Raw genomic sequence first — 20439 nt, 5'->3', positions numbered from 1 at the left:
TTTTAAATGGAGTTTTGGTGCTATATTTAAACTCATTTCCTGTCTCAAGATTTTTATATAAGTACTTAAAGCATTTTTATGATGCATAATGCTGGTAGACCAAATATAACATTAAATAAAATAAATATTTTATGGTGTTATTTTTCCCCCAAAATTTGGAGTGAATTTTCTTGTTTTGTAACTTTAGTTACCTTTCCTTTGCCATCTGTAGTACCTGACCTAATAAAGTTCTCACCTGCAGAATATACACATCTAGTAGCTAATTTTAGCAAAAGTGTTAGCATACTAATCTTTCAACATATAGTAAGAACTTTCAAAACTGTTATGCTATTATACTTTCATTAATTTGTAAAATTCTACTTGATACCTGCCCAGTGCCCTTAGAATTTCCAGTTTCATAAATTTTCTCACAAACATTTTCAGAAATAAAAACATTTCGAGTCATTTTATACAGGCTACTAATATCGATAAGTATTTTATTCATTCTTAGTGGTGGTCTGTGGTTTATTTTTGTCCTGTTTAAAATTTGTATAGTAGCACGTAATTTGTACTAGGAATTGTGTGTACTCTGTCAAGTACTTTGTTGAAAGAAAACTTGTCATAAGGTGTTTCTAGTTCTTTTTTTGTTTTACAAAATGTCAGTTTCAATGAAATATGCATCCCAAATTGTGTATTAGACATTCTAACAGGAGATTTTGTTACCCTCGGATATTGTTCATTTAAAATGTCAATAATGAAGTGCTGATAGTTCTGGATTGTTTCCATATGTTAAGTTTTAATTTATAAACAAGAGCCAGTCTTGTATGAAAAAAGCATAACTGTTAACTTGTTCTAGTCTGACCTCATAATATATCTTGTCCTTGACAGTTTTAGTTACTAAATCTTTTATCACATATTTCTAATTGTTCAACTCAAAATGGTCAGGAACTGAATCACATTCTCTAGAGTTGTATTATGATGTTCTGCCTTTATAATATTTATCAGCTGGTGTTTGTAGCCTGTATTGGACTGTAGAATCCCTAGGATTCTTCATCTTTACCTTCTGTGTTTTAAGCCCTGTCCTTTTTTAAAGATCTTTAGAGTTTACAAAAGTTATTCCTCAAATATAGTCTTAATCAGCAGAAAGACTATCTGTTGACTCATTTTTTTCAAATGAGAAAAATGAGTTTCAGTAAAATCAAGTAATTTGCCTAGGGACATTTAGCTACTAAGTAAATCAAAAAGCCTTGGTTCATCAGGTCAAGCAGTGGTTACACAGGCCTTTAATCCCACCACTGAGTTCGAGGCCAGTGTGACCTACAGAGTGAGTTCCCGAGGTCAGAGATACACAGAAAAACCCTGTCTCAAAGAAATGGACTCATCCAGGATACTTCTAATGCCCTTTGGTTCTGTTGGCTTCCTTTCTAACTGCTATGAAACAGAGGCTCCTAATTCATGCATATATGTGTCACCTAAGGAGAACTTTTCTGTTTGCTTTTGGTCCCAGTTTTAAGTATGTGCGCTCCCAAAGTGAGCATGTGGATCATATTTTTAATGAGCATGTGGATCATATTTTTAATGAGCATGTGGATCATATTTTTAATGAGCATGTGGATCATATTTTTAATGAGCATGTTCACTGAGCGTGTCTTTGGGGTTCTTTCTACATTGGAGACATGGTTACAGGGTCTGATGCCATGTGCAAAGTGAGTCACAAGATTGTTACTGATACGTCTGATGCTATTGTGTCCACACTGTTCATGGAGCTGATGAGAATATGCCTGGAGTGACTCTTCAGTCATGACATACTACTGTGTCTCTTCTCCATTCCTTGGTAACTAGAGGGTGTGTACCTGGCACAGTCTCATTTCATTACGGTATAAAAATGAGCTGACACAGCTAAGAGAAAAGGAGAGATAATCCACTCATGTTCAGGATAAAGGTTCTATTCCCTGTAAAATGAGAAAAGCTGGGTGCATATAGCTGACTTAATTCTGGAGCTATGATGTGTATGAATGTTAAATTCAAATAACTCCAGTAGAGTTTGCTAAGCGAGAGGAGGAACAGCAGAGGAAATGTGATAAGGCTTTGAATTCTGAAAGATAGGTTGTAATCAATAGTAGTGCACACTCAGTAAAGGATTAGTGTTGGAAGAAAGAACAAGAAATCAATAGAGCTTTAAAAATAGTGAATGAGTTGTCTTGCCTAATAATATCAGTCCAAGTAACAGCTCAATTAATCTTTGTAAATGATCTTAATTTTTTTTTCTTTAGAGCAGTGGTTCTCAACCTTTGTAATGCTGTGAACCTTTAATACAGTTAGTTCCTCACGTAGTGATGATTCCCAACTATAAAACTCCTTAGAGCAGTGATTCTCAGCTTTCCTAATGCTGCAACCATTTAATACAGTTCTCACGTTGTGATGATTCCCAACCAGAAAATTCTTTGAACGTGGTTGTCAGCATTCCTAATGGTCTGTTCGACCCTTTAATACAGTTCCTCACATTGTGATGATTCCTAACCATAACATTATTTTCCTTACTACTTCATAACTAATTTTGCTACTGTTATGAATTATAAATGTGTGATATGCAGGATATCTGAGATGTGACCCACAAAGGGGTCATGACCTACAGATTGAGAACCACGGCCTTAGCATTTGACACTATGAAGAGTTAAGTTGGAAGTTAAATCATAATACTCTGTTGCCTAAGTGCTTTCAGCAGCACATTCTCTGGACCCAAGACAAGCTTCATGCATATTATTGGGGTTATAGTTTTCTGTAGATGTCCTCCCTGTCTTGAAATGTATCAATGTGACTATTATTTTATTGTTATTGCAATTCTGTCTCACATAATAGGCCAAAATATTTTTAAAAATTACCATGAGAAATTTACCTCTTAACATGAAAAACATTTACATTTTAACATCCACTTATTTTAAGGATACTAAGTTTAGTGTACAAAATTCAATGAATTTTAAAAAATAAAAATCAATGAAGATTTAGCCAGTATTAATACAAATATGTGCAAAACCAAGTGCTTAAGTTAGTGTAAGAACTTATATTAGTTGTATGTTCAAGTGTGCTTTACACTGTGTTAGACTAAATACCAGTTCTCATTACCTTCCATACTGTATGTAATTTTGCCAGCACAAACTTGAAACTTTCTTTTCATCTAATAGGTCATATGGATTTCAGATAAAAGTTCCTAGAAAATACCTCCCCCCCAAAAAAAAATTTCATGATTTACTCATCTACTCCATGGGCATAACATCTTTTCCCTTGAGCTACCCCAAATTTTTTCTTCTTACTTATATTTAATCCCCTTCTTCTGTCTTCATTACCTCGTATTCAAAAATTTGTCCTAGAATCCAAACTGTCTAAGACAAATAAGATTTCTTTTTGGGTTTTTGAGACAATATTCTCTGTGCACTGGCTGTGTGTGTAGACCAGGCTGGCCTTGAACTCACAAGAGATCCGCCTGCTTTTACCTCCCAAGTACTGGAATTAAGGGATTGCACTACTATGACCAACCCTATTTTGCTTTTTATATATGATATTTTGGGATCATTGTGATGACTTTTTCTTCTACTTAACACTGGCCACTAGTGGTAATTGGTAGGAGTTTGATTAGATCTGTAGATAAAGTAAATTAAACCCCTGAATCACCTGAATCACAGTTCTGGATATATATGAATGACTGGGAATTTTTCAAATGTTTATGCTAAGGACTCCTGCCTTCTGACTTTATCAACCTTAAGCAATGAGGTTTTGCAATGGCTATGTTGTTGTTGTTGTTGTTGTTGTTGTTGTTGTTGTTGTTGTTGTTGTTGTTTACAGACAAGAGTTTCTCTACATATCCTAAATTGTCCTAGAGCTCTGTGTAGACCAGATCTCTATCGAGATCTTCCTGTCTCTCTTTTTATTGTGCTCAGATGAAAGATATGCACCACCAGATTTGCAATGGGTTTGTAAAAACTCTCTAGGACTGTTTGAGCTGTATTTGGTTATATCTTATTTCATAGTGCCATAGTTTCCCTACCAATGCTTGCATTAGTAGAATACATCTTAGAAATCTTCTCTTCTTTGTGCTGTGGTTTGCTACCATTCTGTACCCTGCCCTGTATGTTTCATGGTGTGTCTTTAGATGAAAATGCCCAGGTTGCCAACTTCAAAGATTGTTGTTCATGTTTCTCTCAACAATTAGGAGATAAAAATTGGTGAGAACAGATGGTTATTTACAGTTTTACCCAGAACTTGGCAAAAAGAAATCCTCTGCCTTGCCTGTAGTAATATAGGCAAGATGAAGCTAGTATATTGGAATGTGCAGATTTGGCTGGGTAACAAATTCCTCTCCTGTTACCTAGGCTCGCTTTGGTGGCCTTTCCTCATTCCCAGCATGAAATTTCTTGGAAAAATTCTAATTCTCACTACCTCTGATCTTAGGAGAGGTAATCGGGAAGGGAGGAAGTAAGACAGACACCTTAAGGTTTCTCTAAGACTCATTTCAGAAAAGAGAGGCCAGAAGGTAAGGGGAATACCTAAAAGTGAAAAATCTTCAGTGTTTGCATGTTGTTTGTTCCCAAAGAACAGCCTCAGATCCAAATTACTGGAGATAACAGAGAAGCTCCTGAGGTGTATTTTTTGCTGTGTAATAGATGAGAATGGAATATTTACATGTATTAGTGGTAATCTGTAGCATGTTAATGTCAGAATCATTCTATTGTATAAGCTTCCTGACATGTCAAACTTTATTAGGAAGTCATTATTAGCCCCATTTACGCATGAAGAACTTGCATAGGAAAGAAAAATTGTTAACTCATTGGAAATAAATAGTAAGATGTCTACTTGGATCTTAAGAAAGGCTGCGGGACTTGTTTAGTCAGAATTTATCTAAGTCTTTTGCCAAGTCTTTTTTTCCTTAGTTCTGGTTCACTATCTGTTCAAAGTTGAAATTGAATATTAACTTCTGTGAGGCTCCTTGTTCTATTCTTTGAACTTTCTTGCTTGTTCTTCTTGTATCTTCTTCATCTGTAAGGTGAACTGCTACTGAAGGCTCGTCATTCTCAGAAGCTTGGTAAGCCCAAAGTCCTGGTTAAAGTAACTTAGGTGAAGGCAAATCTCCCTACTGAAGTATTTGGGAGAAGTGTTGTACGGGAAAGTTTATCAAATGCAGTAAATGTAAAGGTAATTGGAAATTAATGGCATAGAAACAAGAACTCCAATGACTTCCTTCTCTGTGAAATTTGTGGAAAATATTTTTGAAATCACTAAGAGATGCTGGAATACGTCCAAAAAGCAAACAGTAAATAGACAAAACTATGAGAAAACTGAAAATTCATTAAGTGAAAATATGTTATTTAAGCTCCACTCCAAAACACACACGTTTTCCTCCTAGTTGGGGGATATATCAATAACCCTGGGCCTTGGACACTGCTCAATGCATAAACTGAAATTCTGTCTTCCTGCTGCTGCCTCAGATGCCAGCCCAGATAACCTTTGCCCCAGCTCATGAAATATTTACACACCATGATGGAAACCTCAGCTACTGCTCTATCCAGACTAAATGCTCAGCTCCCACAAAGTGGGGGTGGGGGAGTGTTTTACCCAGAAGTTTGACATTCCAGAGCCCTGACTCAGATTTTGCCTGGGGTTGGGTAGAAAACAGAGAAAGACTTTCAGTAAAAGACTAATCTCATACAAGAGGCAGTAGGTATTTCCATCAAGTCTAGAAACCATCTTAAGGACAATGGAACCTTGGGTCTATGAGAGTAGTTAGGCACTGTGGTCAAGTGCTGGCCTATATATGATGTCTCAAAACAAAGAGATTGTGGAGACTGGTGAATATATTTGTAGGCAGGGACAGGGAAGGTCAGTGAAGAGAGCAGTTTATATTGGATTCATTTTAAGTGTGTTTTATTCCTGTAATGAATGGATCTTAAAGTATGGCAGGAGGTAGAAGAGACTTCTGCCAAAGGACTGATTTGCTGGGTTGACTGGGCATACCACAGACTGAACTACACTAAGGAGGAAACTGAGTATCTTTTTTTTTTTTTTTTTTTGTTCTTTTTTTTCGGAGCTGGGGACCGAACCCAGGGCCTTGCGCTTCCTAGGCAAGCGCTCTACCACTGAGCTAAATCCCCAACCCCCAAACTGAGTATCTTAACAATTAGGAGAAAAATTTTTTTCAGTAAAGTCATCTAGCTAGTTACAAAATACATAGCCAAGCAATTAACAGTATTGAATGTCTATCCTCCCGGTTGGGAAGGGGAAGTCACTGCCCAAGGATGCTAATTATCTAAAAGGCCAGCCACCTTCCAACAAAATAAATACAAGTCATAAAAATGGAAACACATACAACAAAGGGAAATCAATCCATATCAATAATAGCATCAAATGTGAATGGACCAAATAATACAATCAATAAACAAATTTTAACCAATTCTTTTGAAAAACAAGGGCATTAAAGAGCACTTGTTGCTCTTCCAGAGGAGCCAGATTTGGTTCCCAAACCCCACATGATGGGATGACAACTATTTGTAATTCCAGTTCTGGGATCTGATCCCCACCCTGGGATCTGATTTCCATTTCTGATTTCCAAGGGCACCAGGCATGGATGGAACATAACACATACGTGCAAACAAAACACTTGTATACATAAAACAAAAAGATTTAAAAATCCAGTTCTATGCAGTATATATGGGATAATTTTTAATTCAAAGATACAAAATGACGGTAAAAGGTGCAGACAGCAAACAAAGGAGAAAGGGGTACAGTGAAATAAGCCAAATTAGGCTTTAAGATTTCTAAAACTGTAAAAGAAGAGGAGGAGGGGGAGAAGGAGGAGGGGGAGGAGGAGGAGGAGGAGGAGGGGGAGGAGGAGGAGATAGAGCTTAAAGCAAGCCAAGGAAAAGGACAGTAATGAGACAGCTAAAATGAAATGAAATTTAGAAAACAGCTATGAATACTTTGAAATAAAAAGGTCTCTGGAAATATAGCAAATCAGACAAATGTTCACTACATCAGTGAGGAAAACAGGAGAAAAAATGAAGTCATTAAAATCAAGAATATAAAATACCATAATTTACCTCACAAGAAATCAAAAGGATCGTTAGGAACTATGAACAGACTAAGTAGCTTGAACAATTGAAATAAGATTTCTCACTATCAATAGACTAGAAGTCAAAGATAAAAATGCTGACTAGATTGCTTTTTTCCTAAATCTTGTCTTGGGAGGGCATGTGTATGTCTAGTTGGAGAGAGACACAAACACTAAGACTTGATATCTCTTGTAAGGACATCAATACCAGTCACCCACCATTTTGATATCACCTGTTTTACTTTCTAGAGACTATAGCTTCTGATACATATGAGAGAATAGAAGCTAGACATTGAATTTAGGGGAAGGAAAAATGTCTAAAATGATCGGCATGCAGTAGATTAAATAACATTCGTGAGAGACATGTTTATAGGAAGTCACAAACTTCCAAAACTAAAATTAGAGATATTGGATAGAACAATACAAGTAAAATGATTAAATTAGCACTTTATTTTTTGTTCAAAAACAAAACCTCAGCTTAATATGTTGTCACTGGTAAGTTTTAACTAATATTTAAAGGAAAATGAATACTAATCTTTGGTAAATTGTTGCAGAAAATGTAAAAAAATCCAACTAATTCTGTGATGCCTATATTACAGTGACAACTGAGTCTGATAAGATATAAGAAAACTACGAAATAGATTTCTTTCTAAATGCTGATATAGAAAAATCAAAGTACTGACAAACCCAAACCAAATCTAATAATATAAAAAGCTATACACAAGTAAGACTTGTCCTCAGAGTGATGGGGTCTAAGTGGTTGTCTTTGAGAACAATAGAGACTTTCTCATCTCCCGTGTCTGAAACCCTGGCTGAAGTGCCAGATGTCCACGGTCATCAAAACTGCCACTGAGTGAATAACTCTGAATCCTTTGTCTTGTGAACTCGAGAAATGGATTTTTGACAGCAGTTTTAAAAGGAATTTTACCATAAAGTAAAGGCTTTTAAAAGAAGGATTAATTGCAGAGAGAAAGCAAGCAAGGTTTCCCAAGAGAAGGTTGTCTCTGAGGAGCTTTGTCTGGGGAATCAGAAGGCTTTTTACTAAGAAAGCAAATTGGTATTTCAAATGACTTAGTAAAATAAGGAGAGGTGAGCTGGCTAGTCCAGCTGGTCAAACCACAGATCTCTACAGAGTATCCACTAACCTCTCCTTCCCAGTGAATGGAGTAGTGTTCTGATGCACAAGACTAAGGACCAATGAAGTATTTGTTCACACATAGCTTTCAGGCTGCTGTGCTCATTAGGTTGCTATGCTAAGGAAGGGAAAAAAAGTGTATCTAGCAGATGTACTTCTGGCTGATGGCCAGGGCAGAACTGCACACAGGACCAATGACACTTCTTTCCAGATTAGAGCCACTTGTCAAAGACAAGAAACAAACCTGCTGGTTATGGAGAGCTATCTGCCTGACAAATTTCCTCTATTTTCACCAAAAGCAGGTGGCATAAGTCTCAAAATCAATAATATTAATAAAATGAAATGAAAACGACATGTTCATGCCATGTTCATGCCATTAGATTCAAGAAAAGCACTTGAGCAAATGCAATGCCATGTACAATAAAAGCTTGCCGCAAACAACTGTTAGAAGCTGATAGCTGGCACTTGAAAAAAAAATGTAACTAACATCATACTTAGTTATGAACAGTCGGATGTTTTACTCTTACAAGCAGGGAATCCCTAAGTAGGATTTCAACTTTCACTGTCTTTATTAAATATTGTTCCAGAGATTTTAATATGAAAAATTAACATAACAAAAAGGGAAATATATCCAATGTGGAAAGAAAAAATGTCTCAATGCAACTGTTGTGTTCTTTGTTGTGTAACACTTTCCTCTTAATTGAAACCTTCCTGAAGAGAGGAAGGAGGTTTATTAGAATCAGGAAGTAAATGAAATAAGGCTCAGGATGCTTCTGACTCTTGATTAACAACACAGGTCCAGAAGGTTATGACAGCAATAACAATTGGTCAGGATACAGGACTCTCCAGTCAGCTAAGCTGCTTGCAAGTTGTGCAAGGAGCTCTGAGGCTGCAGCTTTCATTAGCCTTCATTTATGCTGGGATGGGCTTTTCAGTGATGCATCTACGTTTGAGTCACTTGGGCTTCTGGTGGTAAGCAACCTCAATAAAACACTGAGTACTGAGCTACACTTGGATGCTATTCTTTTTTAATCTGTTGGTATACTCACTCTCTTGGGTGAAGACACATTTGCTCACATCTCTCTGAGAAAAGTCACACGGAAAGTTTAGCACATAAACAGGGACCAAGAGAAGCAAAGGGAGGAGTGGTTGCATGTTTTTATCATTCATCACAGGGAACATCAGCTGTCACTACAACAGGGAGTCATATCATTTCCTACCACCGGGGAAAGATAGCCATGTCAGGATTGTCCCTAGAGACACTCTAACATCTCACAGGTCAGAATTAGTTTCCTGTCTCATCACTCATAATGGAGTCTATTACAACTACTCCTCCTTGCATAAATTGCAGGCATCTTGGCTGATTGAGAGAGTCTTGCCTCTTCACCAGTTGTTACTGCTGATGTAACCTGGAGGGGTGTTGTTAGTGCTTCTTGTGATAAATGATAAAATATGCAGGACAAGTCATCTAAAAGTACAATTTCATTCAAGTGACTTTCAGGATCATAGTCCTCATGTTATGGGAGAATGATAAATGGAGGCTGCCATGCAAAATGGGTATGTCTCCATATGGCTGATGGACTAACGACCATGTAACCCTGATCCAGGTGTGGGATGGGATCATGAACAACCTGGGTTTGTAGGATGATGTCACAGGTGAGGCAGGTACAGGATAGAAAGAGGCCTGTCATTGGAGGAGAAGGAAGGATGGGCAGGAGAGAAGTTTGAAGGAAGAGGAGGAGACTAAGGGAGAGAGGAGGAGAGGACGAGAGGACGAGAGGGGAGAAGCCATGGCAGGTGATGTTAAGATTCTGCTCTGTGTATTTACAGGTTGTTATTAATGTTCTCAAGGGATGGATGGTACTGGGCTTTGTATGTTTAAATGGGCAATTATATCTTACCAATTGGATCTAAGATTATTGTGTTGTGTGTTCTTTTATGTGGGGGTTTGAGTGTAGGAAAGTGCGGCTGGGATGGGTTTTCGCCAAGATATCTAGCAGATATCTGGGCACCGCGGTACAGAGCTAGTGGGGTAAAAGACACCGTTACTTTTCTATTTTATATATTTTTACAACAGCATGGGTTACATATGGTTCTGTTTTAGTACAAACCTCAGGACTGGTGGTGGGCTTTAGTTGCATTGCCGAAACCCCAGATTGGGTGCCATCTTTGTGATTTAGGAGAGGATTTTGTGGATCTAGATGACTTAGATAAGCATGTAAATTTGGTTCATAAAGTAGAATACTGATCAAGAAGAAATGAACTTTAGGGTCACTCAAAGGCACATATAGCAAGATTCATTCCAACCTGTTGTTCTTAGGGAAAAATTAATAGAAAACCAAATGCTGTACTAACAGGATTCTGGAAAGGCCTGATCAACAGTTCACAGAAGACATAAATGATAAGACAGTGCAAATAAAAAATGTTTAGAAGTCTGTATATGTGTGGGTATTATTTCCCCAGAGTATTCCACATACATCTTTCCCTTGAAAGAACATATACAGGGAATAGAGACTGTCTACTCTACTGAGCATATAGATTGTCTACTCTGCATGGGGTCTTTTCATTGCCCAGGGGCAGCAGATGGAAAGGCAACAGTCCCAATGCTGGATGGGAACCTGTTAGAAACCAGAGATCTGTCTCCAAAATCAAGCACAGCAGCCTAGCATATAGTCTTGTTTCCTGTTGGAACTAAGCGTGGCTGACCAACACAAGCTAGCACCAGCAAGACCATTAGGAATAAAATGCTGTGTGGTCTCAAGGGCAGAGCAGCCCAAGGTGAGGAAAGAGGATTGCTTATGTAAAATGGATTGTAGATTATGAAGGACTAGATGGGATAGTTTTCCTCATAATAAACTACCGTATCCAGCAATGCTCTTTAAAAACTTTAATCGAGAATTGTATACATACATACATATATTTCAATCATGTCTATGCCCAAACCCCTCCCTTCCATCTCCTCCTTTATTCTCTCCAAATTTTATGTGTTTTCATATTTTTCAAATCCATGAATTCTACATATTACTGCCAGTATGTACATAAATATATGGTCAACTACATGAAGCATGAGTACCTTCTCAGGAGCTGTACCTCTGTAGAAAACTGACTCTCCCTCTTCCCATTAGATGTCAATCACTAACAGCTCCTTAACTGGAGTTGGGACTCCCTGACTACTACCAGCCCCTTCATCTTGGAATTTTGTCTAAATTGATTTTGTACAAGTCTTGTGCATGTTATAGCAACACACACACACACACACACACACACACACACACACACACACACACACACACCCTTAACTGGTTTTTGTCACAGTAACTAGAAAGTGAAACAAAAGCAGGGGATCAAGACAGAAAAAAAAAAAAGACTGATGCCAGGCAAAAATAGTAGGCATTCCCTGGCATTAACACTCAGAACTGCCAGGCTTATCTACCCACCTCAGTAGGCTAATCCTTCTTTTCTGCTACTTGTTACTGAAAGCATCTTGTCTGGCATCTTGCAATCAACTCTGCTGAGACACAGTGTCCTCTTTAATTTTTTTCTGAATGACTTCTGTTGTATCTCTGGGAATGGAACCCAGAACCTTGTATGTTTATGCAAGCCTTCTACCACTGAACTCCACCCACAGCCCAGCCCCCTCTTGGCAACTTCTTCCTGGCTCCCAATGAGCTTGAGTAGCTGCAGAACCCAGTGTCTTTTTGCAAGGGTCACAGAGAGCATTGCACAAAGAACAGGAACAAAGGGAAGTAGAGGAAAGTGCACGTGTGTGGAGCAGGCTTTTCTCCTGCCATTACAGCAGCAGTCATGAGGGTTCTGGAAACAAACAAATAAACCAACAGCTAAAGCTCCTCTGAGGTTCCAGCACCCAATATTTTCTGTCCTCTTTGAAAAGAAAAATCAAGTCTTATTTGTACTGTCAATATACCCTTGGGTGTGTGGCCTTCCGCTGAAGTGTGATCAACTTCCCATGGGCCAGAAAAACTAACTCCCTCCCCCTCTCTCTCATCTCTCTCTCTCTCTCCTTCCCTCCCTCCCTCCCTCCCTCCCTCCCTCCCTCCATAACCACCCTCAATTTTCCATAGTCCTCCACTAGGATAGGGAACTTATGTATACTGTCTCTTCCTATGCTGAGATTATGTCTGGCTTGAGCTTTTACAGGTCTTATGCATAATGTAACAACTGCTAGGTGTCTTTATGTGCAGTTGTCTTATTGCATCCCAAAATATCAATGTTTTATAGTCATACACTGCCTCAGGCTCTTAGAATCTTTCTGAGCCCCCCCCTTCCACAATGAACCATAAGACGTGAAGATAGTATATGCTATAGATGTCCCATTTAGAGCTGAGCATTGTGCAGTCTCTTATTTTCTGCACAATGACTGGTTGTTGGTCTCTTTGTTAACCACCATCTACTGCATAAGAACGTTTCTCTGATGAGTGCTAAGATATGCGTTTACGTGTGGGTGTAACATAAAACTTTTAGGAGTTGCTTTAACATTATGTTAAATAGGCCTATTACCTACCTAGCTTCAGGTTCTTGGCTCCCCTAATGGTACTAGCCATGAATTCCTTTTTTGTGGAACAGGCATTAAATTCAATTAGAAAGTGATTGACCACTCCTATAACATTAGAGTCATTTTTGAACAAGTGGCCATATCTAGCCAGGATGGTCATTACTGAAGCTGGTAGAGTTTACATTTTGGTAAGAGTGATGATTACTTCTCTTTGTTGGTAGCATTCATTAATGACTTTCAGCAGTTTGCTAGCAAGTATGGGAGAATCTTTAAGGTGAGTCCCAGTTTTATCTCTTCATGTTATTTGATTTAAGTATGTGACGTCTTTGGCAAAAGTGGTCTTTCTATCAAGTTATTGGGGGTAAACAAGAACATTGACAAATAGCCTATATTATTTGGGGACGTCTGTAAAATCTCCCTAGATGACAACTCTAAAAGAGGTAACCCATTTTGAATACTGGGCTTTTATTTTTGATAGCCTGTGCTGTCTAGCAGAGACATTGTTGCCCCATTATATGGCTAATCAATTGAGGTTAGAGGTTAATTCAATTCAGTTTTTTTATACGTATATATTTTAGAAAGCTTCTACATTAGTAGGTTTCCACATGAGATTTTTGAAAGGTCTTTAGTGTTAGTTATCCCTCTGAATATTCCCTCCTCTACACTATCTTCCTATTCAACCCTTCCCATTTCGTTGTCCCTCTTTAATGCTTTATAACGTTGTTGTCACTTTTCTTTTTCTTAAAGGTCACTTCCATCAATCCTTACTGATCTTCTTACTAATCCTCTGACCCCTATGGATAGTCCAAATGAAACACATGTATCTGAAAATTCAAAGCTAACAATTGTAAACCAGAGAATATATGAGACATTTGCCTTTCCGGTCCTGGATTACCTCAGTCAAAATGATTGATTCGATCTCCATTCATTTACCTGCGGTGGTTTCTTCTTTGTACTTTAGTAATCTTCCTAGTGCTCATATTTTGTGATTATTTAACTTCGAGCATTTTAGTCCCAGGATTCTTGCTGTGTGTAAAGATCTTTAGGAGTGGCAATTGGGTAGAAAGAGTTAACGAACTGCAAAGTTCTTCAAAACTTGGAGTTGCATATCCTATATATGGTCAAAGAGGAAGAGCATTGAACAATACAAATGAGAATGTCCGAGTTCCTCCTCCTTATAGTGGCATTCAGAGATATGGTATAATGAAAGCTAATCTCAAAAATAAACAAAACACTAGGTGGCAGCAGTAGAAGCACAGATAGGAAGGCAAAGCTCTATGAGGGCCTTAGCCACCATGTTTCTCCCTTTCGAACATGCCCCTTCTTAGCTTCTTTTCATACAAACCCGTATTTATTATTAGACGATTCATTAGTTTAATTTCTAACTTGACAAAAAGATCTTAAGAGGTAAGATCTTATAATTAGAAGGAATAAATTGAAATGTAGTTCTGGAATTCATTTTTTAATTAAAAATGTATATAACATATTCTGATCATGGTTTCCCCTCCCCCTCACAGATTCTTCCCACCTCCCTAACTATTCAACTGCATATCTTCCTTCTATCTCTCTTTAGAAAACAAGAGAAAAACTAAAATGAAAAAATCAAAACACAAAAGCAAAACATATTAAAAACAAAGATTCTGAAGCCACAATATATAAATAAAAGACCAAAATCATTAAAAAGTCTAAACAAAGCAATATGAGAAAAAAAATAATCTCCAAAAATACCTTTGAGTTAGTTTTGTGTTGGCATTTACTACTGCCATGGGGTTTGCTGTTAACTTTTATTTATGAGAGTGGGTATGAATTAGAGATAGCTTAGTTGGGAATGAGCCTTAACCCACTCACTGCTAGGACCTCATCTGGTTTGAACTCTCTGCATGCTACCATAGTCTTTGTGAGTTCGTATGAGCATAAGTCCTGTTGTTTCGGGAAGACAATGTTTTTGGCATCTTCCATTCCCAATTGGCTCCTTTACAGTTTCTGTTTTCTCTTTCAAAGAGTTCCTGGAGCCCCAAGTGGAGAGACCTCATGGTGACATCATTAGTAAGCTGTGGTTCTCTGTATTGGTTCCTATAATGCCGCAGGAAGCTTCTGTGCTGATAGCTGTGAAAGATAGGAGTATTTCCAGATGTCATTGATATATTCCTCCATGTGTTCCTCTGGATTTGGCCATAAATCCAATCAGAGAGTGGTTGGTTATTTCCACAAGCCACAGTTGCAGGTCACCATTGGAAATCAAAGAGTTCAGCTGAGTTGGTGCTTACCTTTCTCCTTTAGAAGCAAGCATTCAGAGCACCTTCCAGTACCATAAACACTAGTCAGTATGGGTTGAAGTTCTATATATGTAGACACCAGCTCAACCTCTCCACCTTCAATGAGTTGTGTAGTTGTTGTCTTCAGTAACAGGTCCTTGTCATCAGTTTGTGGAGAGCAAGTAGTAGCTTTGACAATAGTCTGGATTGTTTGGGAGTCTCCATGGTGACCCATTGCCCAACAACTCAATTAGATATAGCCCATTCTTGGCAGTAAAAATTTCACTTAATAGCAAAAAAATATCTAGTTAGCTACTGAATCCTTAAGAAGAACAGTTGCTGGGATTTTGCTATTTTTCCACTATTGATAACATCATGATAAAATTCAAATCTCCATATATGTAATATTTTTAGCATTTAAAGATAAAATTAACTCTCCATAGTTGATAATAAAGCAGCAGTATGCTAACATTTATATCTACACCACAGTAATATACGCATAAGTCGGCATTGAGTTAGTAGTTGGTTAGAGGGATTTGAGATGCTTACTAATCATTTTAGTTTTTTCTCTGCATTAAAAAATAGTACTATTTTAAGAGAGTTAAAATTTCTTGCTATTGTGTTTTATATGCTTCCTAGCATTTGTTCAAAGTCTAGATGTTTCAATGCTCTTATATAGAAAGACATAAGCAGTCTTCAAGGCATGCATAATTTGTAAAGAAGACAAGATGTTTACGGTTTTGCTAAAGGTAACAAGGAATTCATCAAAGTAAAGAATAAGTGAGTTATAAATAGGGGAAGAGTAAGTAGAAAGGCATCTCTGTTTGAGAAAACATCTTTGGATATTTGAAATAACTGTAACTGACCTGACATGAATGAAGGTATTTTAAGAGAACCTCGTGTGTCTCTTTTTTACTATTAGAGTATTGAAACAATAGATCCCAGGAAATCATAACTTACGAGTCTCATGGTAGAAGAAGGAAAAGGCTGAAGCTTGGTACCAAGCAAAGGAAATGAGAGATTTTACACAGTTCTGATAACTTGTCAGACCACCTTGTATCAGAGACTGGAACCAAACAATGAGATCATACCTTGGCCTGGAATGCTTAGGCATGCATGCTTTTGGCCTTCTATTTAAATCTAATTGTCATATCAAGATCCCAAAGACAGACTTTGGGGTAGAGATCACTGGACATTTTCATTTATTTGTTTGTTTGTTTACCTAATGTGGCCATATTGAATATATCCTCAAGCTCCAATTTCTCCATTTACTTGTCCCTTTAAGTGGCCCCTTGAGTATGGTTGCTAGGGCTGGCAGGGATCAGCTTTGACCATCACAACCTAAGTAGCATACTTTAGTGTTCCTTGTGTATTGTGCCACCTACGTTATGAAAAAAGTATGGCAGAAAGATGAGACTGGATAATAGGCAGAGGCCAGGTACCCAAATTCATTGGGTAATAAATTTGAAATTATCTCCTAAAAAAATGTTCATTATTACTTAAGGAAAAACGGGGTTTGAAAATGATCAAAAATGAACAAAAAATAAAAATAACTAATAGACAATGAAAGCAGTTGGAGAGGGGATGTCAGTGGTACTGGGAGGTTAACGATATGAAATATGACTTATCCGGGGACAGAGTAGCATTGTTGAGGCTGAAGAAAGCAGATGAAGCAGAAATTGTAAACACAAATGTGTTGCTTTGTTCAATGGGAAATATGTGACGATGTGAAAAATAGGCCAAGCAGCAACAACTTCTAAAGAAAGGTAACTGCTGGAAGCTGGAGAAATGGTTAAGCCTAGTTAAGAGCATTAACTGCTCTTCCAGAGGTCCTGAGTTCATTTCAAAGCAACCACCTGGTGGCTCACAACCATCTGTAAAGGGATCAGATGCCCTCTTTTGATGTGTCTGAAGAGAGCAACAGTGTACTCATATACTTAAAATAAATAAATATTTAACAAAACACACACAGTATGCACTCATTGATAAGTGGCTATTAGCCCAAATGCCCTAATTACCCTAAATGCACAGAACACATGAAACTCAAGAAGGATGACCAAAATGAGAATGCTTCACTCCTTCTTTACCCTTGGCAGGGAATAGGGAGGCAAAGATTAAAACAGAGACAGAAGGAACACCCATTCAGAGCCTGCCCCACATGTGACCCATACATATACAACCACCAAACTAGATAAGATGGATGAAGCAAAGAAGTGCAGGCCAACAGGAACCGGATGTAGATCTCTCCTGAGAGACACAGCCAGAATACAGCAAATACAGAGGCGAATGCCAGCAGCAAACCACTGAACTGAGAACGGGACCCCCGTTGAAGTAATCAGGAGAAAGGACTGGAAGAGCTTGGAACAGCTCAGAACCCATAAGGAACAACAATGACAAAGGCAACCAGAGCTCCAGGAGTGTAAGCCACTCACCCAAAGACTATACATGGATCACCCTGGCTCCAACCACATAAGTAGCAATCTAGCCCAGTAACAGCACCAGTGGAAGGGGAAGCCCTTGGTCCTGCTAAGACTGAACCCCAGTGAACATGATTGATGGAGGAGGGGTGGTAATGGGGAGGATTGGGAGGGAACCTATAGAGAAGGGGAGGAGGGACTAGGAGGATGTTGGCCCAGAAACCCAGAAGGGGAATAACAATTGAAATGTAAATAAGAAATACGCAAGTTAATAAAGAAGAAAAATAAAGGTGGGTAGAGTTTGAGCCCCTCTCATGCACGAGGCACTTGTGTCCTGCTTTCCAGCACCTGCAGTGAAGATGTCCCACCTATCCCCAGCAGCCAAGCCCTCCAATTCCAAGAAACCGCGAGTCTTCTTAGACAATGGACATCAGCGGGGAGCGAGTTGGACGAATTGTTTTAGAATCGTTTGCAGATATTGTTCCTAAAACTTCAGAAAACTTTCGTGCATTGTGTACAGGAGAAAAGGGCACTGGATCGACAGCTGGGAAACATCTGCATTTTAAAGGATGCCCTTTCCACCGAATTTTTAAGAAATTTATGATTCAGGGTGAAGACTTCTCAAATCAGAATGGGACAAGTGGAGAATATTTATGGTGAAAAATTTGAAGATGATAATTTTCATTATAAGCATGATCGGGAGGGTTTGCGGAGCATGGCAAATGCAGGCCCCAATACAAATGGATCTCAGTTCTTTATCACAACATGTCCAGCTCCTCATGTGGATGGGAAGCATGTGGTATTTGGTCAAGTAATAAAAGGACGAGTTGTGGCAAGGATGCTTGAAAATGAAGACGTGAATGGTGAAGAACCTGCCAAGCTGTGTGTTATTGCAGAATGTGGAGAACTGAAGGAAGGGGATGACTGGGGAACATTCCCCAAAGATGACTCTGGGAACAGTCATCCAGATTTCTCCGAGGATGCAGAAGTAGACTTAAAGGATGTAGATAAAATTTTATTAATATCTGAAGACTTAAAAACATTGGAAATACTTTTTTCAGGTCTCAGAACTTGGAGATGGCTATTAAAAAATATACGAAGGTTTTAAGGTACGTGGATAGTTCAAAGGCTGTTACTGAGAAAGCAGATCTATCCAGACTGCAACCTAGAGCCTTACGTTGTGTGCAGCTGAATGTTGGTCCTTGTAAATTGAAGATCTCAAATTGGCAGAGGGCGATTTACAGTTGCTTGGAAGCTTTTGAAATGGACCCTTCAAACACTAAAGCACTATACCAAAGAGCGCAAGGATGGCAAGGATTGAAAGAATATGATCAAGCATTGGCTGACCTTAAGAAGGCGCAGGAGATATCCCCAGGAGATAAAGCTATCCAGGCAGAATTGCTTAAAGTCAAACAAATGATAAAGGCACAGAAAGATAAAGAAAAGGCAGTGTATGCAAAAATGTTTGCTTAATGAGGATTAAAGTTTCCTTAACTATTATACATTGATTATATAAAGGACAATGTATATTACTGTCTACATAATCCCTGATGTGTTTCCCTTGATCTTTGTCACTGTTTACATAGCAGTGCTGACATTGGTTCCTTCTTAATAAAGTTACGAATTACAGTGAAAAAAAAATAAAGGTAACTGCTAAGGATCTGTCAGACAGACACAAGTATCAAGCGATCACATAGGGGTAAGATTCATTCAGCATACACCTAACTATAAGACAAACTCCCTTTGTCTTCAGTAATATACCAAAACACTGAGATGCTGAAAAACTATTTGTTTAAGGAGCTACTTATAGACATTTTCAAAGAATGATTAAAATTGGTAAGATTTGGCATAGCTACACAGTATAATTTTTAGTATCAAACATTGCAACAGCAAAAACAATCTGTGTTTCCATTACACAAATATCTATACTTCTGTGTGTAGCTTTACTAAGTCTGGAGCTTCTGATCAATACCTAAGAGGAAGTTGAACAAGGTTTATGTTTGTAAATGATCTTTGAGTGATCCTTGCTATTGAATGACAATGAAAAAAGGACATGTTTATCTTGCTCCCAAGTTTTGAATACTATCTTATAGTAGAATGAATAGATAAACTTCCTTTCTTAAAAATGAACTTTTAAGAAGTAACAATAATGGAATTTCAATAAGTAGACCAAAGATGTGAAAAAAATAAAATAAAAAAGCTGCTAGAAAGTCTAGCAAGGAATACTAGTTTTATGAACACATGGCCCAGGCTTAGTTCTCCATTTCCTATCCCATTGGTAGAATTGCTTGACCAGTTTGATGCCAAAACATACCACTTGTGAAATTGTAATGATAATCATAATAATCTTTATGTACTTCACAGTGTTATACTGAGTCATATGAAATGACTTTGTGAAAATATGATGTCTCTGAGCTGTTAAAGCACTTACCAACAAGCCAGATGATCTGAGTTGGATCCTTAGGATCCACATAATGCAAGAAGGGTACTGAATCTGCTAAGCCATTCTGTTACCTCTACATGTGACACTGTGTGCACCTGCATAAATACACACATGAATGGGAATAAAATCAAGATAAATGAATAGAAAAATGAAGATATATCTCATGTGTTGTATTAATGACCATACAACCTAAAGAAATTGTTAGGAGTAAGTGGAACATGGCCACTGGAGCCTACAAGTAAACGTAATTATTACTTTAGCTTACTAGGAGAATGAAGGTTTCTTAAGAAATTTCCTGCTGGAAAAATTTAAAGAAGATGACATCTTTTCAATGTTCTTTCTCAGCCCAGTCACTTCCTTTAGGCTATACTCACTTCCCCCGATCTTAACTCTTATTCTAAAAAACATAAAAAAATTTGAAAAGTGTATTTAGTACAATGAGTTCTGTGCATAATTACATAGTAGCTCATCTTCTGCCTTATTTGATCCATGTGTATTTCCTGATCTTTGAAGCTAGATTTTAAGTTCCTATACTCTAAGGAGAATTTCTGAACACCACATTTGTGATTTAAATGCATTTGGCACAAGTACATCCGGG

At 38.0% G+C, this 20439-nt stretch overlaps 1 pseudogene; it reads left to right on the top strand.

Annotated features, from left to right (window-relative positions):
* The first annotated feature begins 17757 nt into the window (after positions 1 to 17757).
* On the top strand, positions 17758 to 18871 carry LOC116889281 (annotated as a pseudogene).
* The last annotated feature ends 1568 nt before the right edge of the window (positions 18872 to 20439 follow it).

Source organism: Rattus rattus, chromosome X (assembly GCF_011064425.1).
Source record: "Rattus rattus isolate New Zealand chromosome X, Rrattus_CSIRO_v1, whole genome shotgun sequence".
Lineage (NCBI taxonomy): Eukaryota > Metazoa > Chordata > Mammalia > Rodentia > Muridae > Rattus > Rattus rattus.
The sequence above is the reverse complement of the archived record's forward strand: the minus strand, read 5'-3'. Positions and strand labels throughout refer to the sequence as shown.